The sequence below is a fragment of the Eurosta solidaginis genome, chromosome 3 (genome assembly GCF_040869045.1).
Source record: "Eurosta solidaginis isolate ZX-2024a chromosome 3, ASM4086904v1, whole genome shotgun sequence".
NCBI lineage: Eukaryota > Metazoa > Arthropoda > Insecta > Diptera > Tephritidae > Eurosta > Eurosta solidaginis.
Genome location: NC_090321.1, coordinates 48528039 through 48536163, shown reverse-complemented (window position 1 = coordinate 48536163; position 8125 = coordinate 48528039). Strand labels below are relative to the sequence as shown.

Here is an 8125-nt window from a genome sequence, read left to right as displayed (position 1 = left end):
TTCGTTTATTTGGTGTCATCGTAATTGTTCTCCGTCAAGTGATCATAGTCAACGTTCGTTTATTTGGTGGTAATCTGGGCAAATCTCCGTCAAGTCAACGTAATTGTTCTCCGCCAAGTCAAAGTCAAACATCATCGTTTATTGGTGTCAACGAAATTGTTCTCCGTCAAGTGGCCATAGTCAACGTTCGTTTATTTGGTGGTAATTTGTGTAAATCTCCGTCAAGTGGTCAAAGTCAACGTCATCGTTTATTTGGTGTCAACGTAATTGTTCTCGGTTAAGTGATCATAATCAAAGTCATCGTTTACAATTTGTGCAAATTGGTCAGGCCATAGTCAACGTTCGTTATTTGGTGGTAATATGGGCAAATCTCCGTCAAGTCAACGTAATTGTTCTCCGTCGGGTCAAAGTCAACGTCATCGTTTATTGGTGTAAACGAAATTGTTCTCCGTCAAGTGGCCATAGTCAACGTTCGTTTATTTGGTGGTAATTTGTGTAAATCTCCGTCAAGTGGTCAAAGTCAACGTCATCGTTTATTTGGTGTCAACGTAATTGTTCTCCGTCAAGTGATCATAGTCAACGTTCGTTTATTTGGTGGTAATCTGGGCAAATCTCCGTCAAGTCAACGTAATTGTTCTCCGTCAAGTCAAAGTCAACGTCATCGTTTATTGGTGTCAACGAAATTGTTCTCGGTCAAGTGGCCATAGTCAACGTTCGTTTATTTGGTGGTAGTTTGTGTAAATCTCCGTCAAGTGGTCAAAGTCAACGTCATCGTTTATTTGGTGTCAACGTGATTGTTCTCCGTCAAGTGATCATAGTCAACGTTCGTTATTTGGTGGTAATCTGGGCAAATCTCCGTCAAGTCAATGTAATTGTTTTCCGTCAAGTCAAAGTCAACGTCATCGTTTATTTGGTGTCAAGATTGTTCTCCGTCAAGTGATCATAGTCAACGTTCGTAACTTGGTGGTAATCTGTGCAAATTGGTCAGTGTCATAAAGTCGTAAGTTACAAAGCAAGTAAATTTGATTCAAAGCCTGTTGGAATTTCGCCATTAATCCATTTACATTAAATAAATTGTTCGTTTTATACTAGGAGTTTTTTCAGCGTTACAGGTGTAGGGGGTCAAGGCAGTCGGCAGTATAAATATAGGCTAACATATAAAGGTTTAGGCAACTGTTCGGCACTGTTTCCTCAGAAATCTTCATTGTTTTTTTTAATTGGCTTTTTAATATGAACATTCGTCAGAAAGTAAGGACTACGTCCGTTCAAGCGAATGATAGCGACACCGGGTCCGATGGAGAAACTACGGCTGTGAACATAGGTGAGGGCACCGCAGCATACACACCGACGCATGGTGCAAACGAAACGCTGGCATTTTTGGTGGCAAGCATTGCATCGCTTCGAGAATCTGTAAAAGAACTTCGAAACGAAACGAGTCGTAGTCAGATAGAGGTGCAGCAGCTTCGACAGCGGATCGAGGCAGAGGCTATTAATGTCGTTCCAACTGCGGGTACATATACCAATTTTTCACAGCCTCCACCGACAGCACCGCAAATAAAAATACCACCAGCGGAGTTGCAAGCATCGTCGTCATCAAACCCAATGTGGCTGGTAGAGAGTTCCTCCGTAAAATTACACCCACTACCTACCTCCGATGGCAATCCAGAGGATTGGCCTCTATTTTTAGCGAACTTCAGCGACAGCACAGCCCAGTATTCCTACAACAACCGGCAGAATTTAATGCGACTACAGAAAGCACTTCAGGGTAATGCAAAGCGGTCAGTAACGTCAATGCTAATATACCCTGATGACGTTCCAAAAGTTATGAAGGAACTTGAATTCAACTTTGGACGCCAGGACTTTGCTGATACGCTGCCAATTGCAGAAAGTGCAGCAGTTTCCTGCCATTAACGATAGCCACCTTGAGCAGATATTACAATTTTCGAATCGTGTCGCCAATATTTCAGCGTTTTTAAGTCAGCCAAATGTGAGCACCATCTTATGAATCCCATGTTGCTGGAACAATTGGTTTCTAAGCTTCCTTCATCCAAACAATTTGAATGGAGTAAGTATGCCGCTAATGTTTCCCGTTTCCCCACTGTTGACGTATTTTCAAATTGGTTGAGCGATTTGGCAAAAGTAGTGGCGACTATGCCCGGGGTTAGTAACAGTTCTCTGCGTTCTAGCCAACAAACATTACCACAGCCGCGTTATAATGCACAAACTAATCGTCAGTCCGGACCAAATGGAGGGTCGGCTCGCAGAGTTCTTCATAGCAACCACGAGCAACTGACATGTCCTTCATGCAACGAAGCTCACGCTTTGCCAGAATGCCAAAGATTTCAGTCGCTCGACCTAGTCAACAAGTGGTCACTGGTCAAACAACATCGTCTTTGTTTTGGATGCCTGGTAAAAGGTCATAGCCTTTTAAATTGTCGTCGCCGCCAGCAATGTTCCATCAACGGTTGCAAACGTATGCATCATAAGTTGTTGCACAAGGATATGGGATCATCATCTACGTCGTCGTCCGACCGGGAACGAATTTTGAATTGTCGAAAGGACCAGGTAACCAGTCTTTTTAAAGTTGTCCCAGTTACATTGTCAGGTCCTCGAGGAAAAATGTCTGTCTACGCGATGTTCGATGAAGGGTCATCAGTGTCGCTTTTGGAAGAAGATGTCGCGACACAGTTAGGTCTACGAGGTCGTGTCATGCCTCTCACTCTTCAATGGTACGGTGACAGGCAGACAACAGAAAGCTCCAGGAAAGTGTCTCTTGAAACAGGAGAAGTAAATAGTCGCCATACATACTCACTGAAAAACGTTCATACGATAAAGGATCTCCATTTGCCAAAGCAATCATTTGAAAAAAGTAAGTTTAATCATTTAAAATCTTTGCCTATAGAGAACTATGAAGATGTCGAACCAGTCTTACTGTTGGGTTTGGACAATTGTCACTTGTGTTTGTCCAACAAAGTCGTCGAAACCGGACATGATCAACCAGTAGCAGTGGAAACTAAGTTGGGTTGGGTGGTATACGGACCACACCAATAAGAAAGCGTTGGCATGCCCAGGGTGCTTCATATACGTAAGTCGGAATCATATAAACAATTCAACATTTTAATGGAGGAGTATTTTTCAAATGAGAGCTTTGGAGTCCGGAGTACCAAAATCGTATTGGAATCGGATGAAAATCAGCGAGCCAGGAAAATCTTGTTAGAAACCACAAAAAACATCGGCCAGAGGTATGAAGTAGGATTGCTTTGGAGACAAGATTTTACCGAACTCCCGTCGAGTTATGCAATGGCGAAGCAGCGCTTATTGAGCACTGAGTGTAGAATGCAGAAGGATGCCGTTTATGCTGAAAATTATAAAAAAGAAATCGCCAAATATATAGAAAAGGTGTATGCCAGAAAGCTGACACAAGATGAAGCCGCTATTGAAAATCCCAAAACATGGTATCTCCCTCATTTTGGTGTTGTTAATCCGTCGAAACCGGGAAAACTGCGTATTGTCTTTGACGCAGCCGATATTTGGAGCTATTTGTTCACCTTGCTGCGCCGAATATATAATGAACGCCAACGCCGCTAAATTTGAGACCGCCATGCCAGGTGGTAGCCATGCTGTCATAGCTAACACATACGTTGACGATCTGGTCATAAGCTTTGATAGCGCCGAAGAAGCTCTAAATATCACAAAAGAAGCCATTAAAATAAATGCCACCGCGGGTTTTAAATTACGCAATTTTATATGTAACAATAAAGAGGTTCAATACAAATTAAATGGGGAAAATTTAGATAGTAACTCGGAACTCGTCAAAATGGATCGCAATACAAAAACTGAAAAGGTGCTTGGTATGTATTGGAATACCACTAATGATGCTCTTGAATTTCAATTTCAGTTTCACAAAATCGGCCGGGATGTTCTGAATGGCACGCGAACGCCTACAAAGCGAGAACTGTTAGGCATATCTATGTCAATTTATGACCCATTCGGACTTCTGGCAAACATAACCATATTATTGAAGCTGTTAGTTCAGTCTTTATGGCGACTAGAAATTGAGTGGGATGAGGTAGTACCTCATGACTTGGCACATCAATGGAAGACATGGTGGGAAAATTTTCAGTCGGTGAAGAATTTCACGGTGCCGCGCTGTTATTCTGCATTATTGTCTGTTGCTGATGATATTCAATTACATATTTTTGTGGATGCAAGTTCCTCGGCATATGCCGCCATCGGATATCTCCGAATAAAACGAGGGAACGAGGTCGATGTTACGCTGGTTTCGGCCAAAGCAAGATGCACACCACTCAAGGGTATGACAATACCACGTTTAGAGCTACAAGCCGCGGTTTTGGGGTGTCGCCTAAAAGAATCATTGGTCCACTGTCATGACTTTCGCATCAATAGTACAACATTTTGGAGCGATTCCAAAACTGTCATATTGTGGATTCGTTCAACTAGCAGAACGTACAAACAGTTTGTCGCATTCCGCATAGCTGAGATTTTAAGTACGACAACATCGGATCAATGGCGATGGGTTCGTACAGCGCTTAACGTAGCAGACGAAGCAACGAGAACGTCTACAACATTTCAGTACGGTACACGGTCAAGATGGCTGAATGGTCCATCCTTTCTCCATGAAGAAGAAGCACGCTGGCCGCGGGAAACATGCGAATTGATGTCTGAACAATGTGCTGTGGAGGAAGCACCTAAAAGAGTCATACTTACAAACCAAGGGGAATATCCAATCAAATTTTGTAATTTTTCTTTATATTTAAAGCTCACCAGAGTTCTAGCCTGGGTACTAAGGTTCGCTAAAAACACTAGATGTGATATTCGTCACAAGGGGAATTAAACGCCATGGAAATTGCCGATGCGGAAAAAACTATTTTACGTCAAGTTCAAACCGAATCATTCGCCGAAGAAATACATTCCATTAAAACGAAGAAGTCAATATCGAAGTCATCAGCCATATATCAGCTAACGCCGTTTTTAGACGATGATGGTTTGTTGAAGGTCAACGGTAGAATTGATGCCGCCTATTGTTTACCTCTTTCCGCGCGTCGTCTTGTAATTCTGCCACAAAATCACCACGTCACGCGTCTAATCGTCCAGCAATACCATAGTAAGCTGCATCACCAAAATGATCGTCTGGCAATAAATGAAATACGCCAAAAATTTTGGGTTCCACGCCTAAGTGCCGTGTTGAAATCCATCAAGAGGGAGTGTCCAGTGTGCATTTACAACAATGCGAAGCCAGCTACACCACTCATGGGTCAGTTGCCAACAGATCGCCTTACTCCATACGTTCGCCCATTTTCTTACGCCGGTGTCGACTATTTGGGCCATTTTTTGTTGCAATTGGTCGAAGAAGGGAGAAGCGATGGGTTGCCCTATTCACGTGCCTGACAACACGAGCCATACACTTAGAAATAGCGGAAGATCTATCGACTGACGCATTTATTATTACCTTTAGAAATTTTGTCAACCGCCGAGGAGTGCCAGTGAAGATTAGAAGCGACAACGGTTCTAACTTCGTGGGAGCCCAAAAAGAACTTAATGAAGAAAACCGTTTTTTTGACTTTAATCTTATTGAACAGGAAATGTCTCGCCAAAATATTCAATGGGTATTCAATTGTCCATCTAACCCATCAGCAGGAGGTTGCTGGGAGCGCCTCGTACAATGTATCAAAAGGTTATTACAACGAGTCTTAAAGGAAGAAACTCCGCGACTGGAAACGTTCAGAAGCGTACTGATAGAAGCCGAAAACATCGTAAGCAGCCGCCCGCTTACTGAACTGCCTGTAACGCCACAAGACGAGGAGCCCTTGACACCCAACCACTTTCTGCTAGGATGCCTCAACTCAACGCAAACTCCTAGTATAAACGACGAGCATATATGCCTTCGAAAACAATGGCGAATATCGCAAAATATAAAAGATCGACTGTGGAAGAGATGGACCACCGAATACTTGCCTCAACTTTTACGACGCTCTAAATGGAGAGATCAGGCAACGCCTTTAAAACCGGGGCAATTAGTGATTGTGTGTGATCACACTGTACCACGAAGCAAGTGGATGCGAGGTCGGGTAACGGAGGTATTCACTGCGAAAGACGGCCAAGTACGGAGTGCTGTGGTTCGAACCGCATCCGGATTAATACGTCGACCAGCCAGTAAGCTAGCCGCTTTGATGGTTGGTGAATCCTCATGCGGATCCACCGGGGGATGGGATGGCATTTCATAATAAATTTAGCAAACAACGCAAATTAAAATATATTGCTGGGCTACTGAGCTGATCTAATTGTCTGCTGGGTTTGCTCAGTTATTTACCTTTTTAATACAAGTTACGGTGCACTTTCCAACATAGAAAACCATACAATAACAAATACATGCTAATGTTGTTTATTGCTTTGAACATTACTGCAATTTCAATGCATAGCGGCATAATCGTATGATTTTGCTGTTCTTTCATTGTGCACACATTTGTATTTATACAGGGACCAAATTGAACAGCAGGACAGTTATCGAAAAGAAGACGAGTCGAGTGGCAAGCGATTTTTTTAACGCGCCATGTCAAGTTAATATTGCCTTTTAAATCTGTTGTATTTTATTTAAAGTTTTACCGTGTTAATTAAATGTAATCTAAATACATAAAAAACTTTCGCCTTTTATTTAAAGTCGTCGACAAACTCTGTCCGGAGATCAGGGATGCACCTTAACGTTAAGCTAATCGTTTATCAAAAAATTTCCACCGTTTCCGTTGAAACACTTCGAAGTATTATCGATAAAGAAATTATCAAGATAAATTGTATCTCGTTTTTAACCGCAACGAAAAGCTTTCGTTATCGTTAAAAACGTTAACAAAAACGTGATACTTTATGTTTGAATTGTGCTGGCAATGCTATAGCCATGGTGAAGCCGTAAGGTGGCAACAACGAGCGCACATACACACACAAACTCTATGTAATTTGTTTGTGTAATTCGTTGGTGGTAATGTCAAAAATACTCTGAGAAATGTTCGTACTGTCAAAATTCATGAGAAAAGTTGCAATCAGCTTGGATAATGCTTTCACCTTTAATGACTCCGCCATAAATCAGCTTTGCCAGCATAGTTTGAAATTAATAATCAACATAAACGATTTGATTTCGTTTTGATATGGCAGAAAACGAAACGAAATCATTTCGTTAATTTGACGATCTTAACGTTAATAAACGAAACGAAATGACTTCGTTTCGTTTATTAACGTTGATTATCGTAACGAAATGATATCGTTTCGTTGGTTAAGCATGCCTGCCGGAGATATTTGCAGTTGAAGTTGGCGATTTTAATGTGGTTGTTGTTGTGGTGTACCCACAAAAAAAATTGTCCATCACCGTGGCGGTAGCCACGGTTATACCACACACCCGGACTTGGCATGGCGTAGCCCAGGGTTATTTTTTATAAGCGCGGCCGAAGGCCGCCAACGCAGAAAGGTGTTCTGCGCAAAAATACTATGGATCCCACCCCCGGTTTCGGAGGGACGCGCGGGTCTTTTTTTCACCTTTGGATTATTAATACTGATGTTAAGACGCGTCGTTTGACACCACTATCGATTCTTTTGGTAGCGTATTAGCAGTCGACCCCTCAACTAGACTATTACCAAAAAAAGTTAACTTCCGCTTTCGGATTCTTGATCTAGACGTGAATACGCGTCTTTTGATACCTCACTCGAAAATTTTGGCCCAAATTTCGGTGGGTACCGTAAACTGCACTATTACCAAAGTAAATAATGTTGTTGTTGTTGTAGCGATAAGGACACTCCCGTTACCGACTTTGTTGGTCCTTTGCCGGATGCAGATCGGGTACGTTCCGGGAACAATTAAGGTAGTAGCCCGACCATATCGGGAGCGATTTAGTATGACATGAAACCTTGTAGGCCATCCCGTCGATTCTATACAACTTAATATGGTAACGATTTAAAAGACGATGCACCACCTAATTTTTATCAAAAATTATCAAACGTGGAATCAAAAGACGCGATTCGAGCTCCGTTTTTATTGTTATTTGATATTTTTAAATTAGGTGGTGCACCGTCTTGTAAAATGTTACCCTTAATATTATTTTGGGCGAAGGCCGCCAACGCA

The 8125-nt window shown here is 42.2% G+C and overlaps 1 protein-coding gene across 1 annotated transcript in view; it reads left to right on the top strand.

The window, feature by feature from the left end:
* Positions 1–507: 507 nt before the first annotated feature.
* The window catches only part of TBPH (TAR DNA-binding protein-43 homolog), a 30725-nt gene continuing 23107 nt past the window's right edge, over positions 508–8125 (top strand). Inside the window, exon 1 of the mRNA XM_067771590.1 lies at positions 508–1000. The gene's annotated coding sequence lies outside the window, so the exon portion shown is untranslated. The remainder of the gene's footprint in view (positions 1001–8125) is intronic.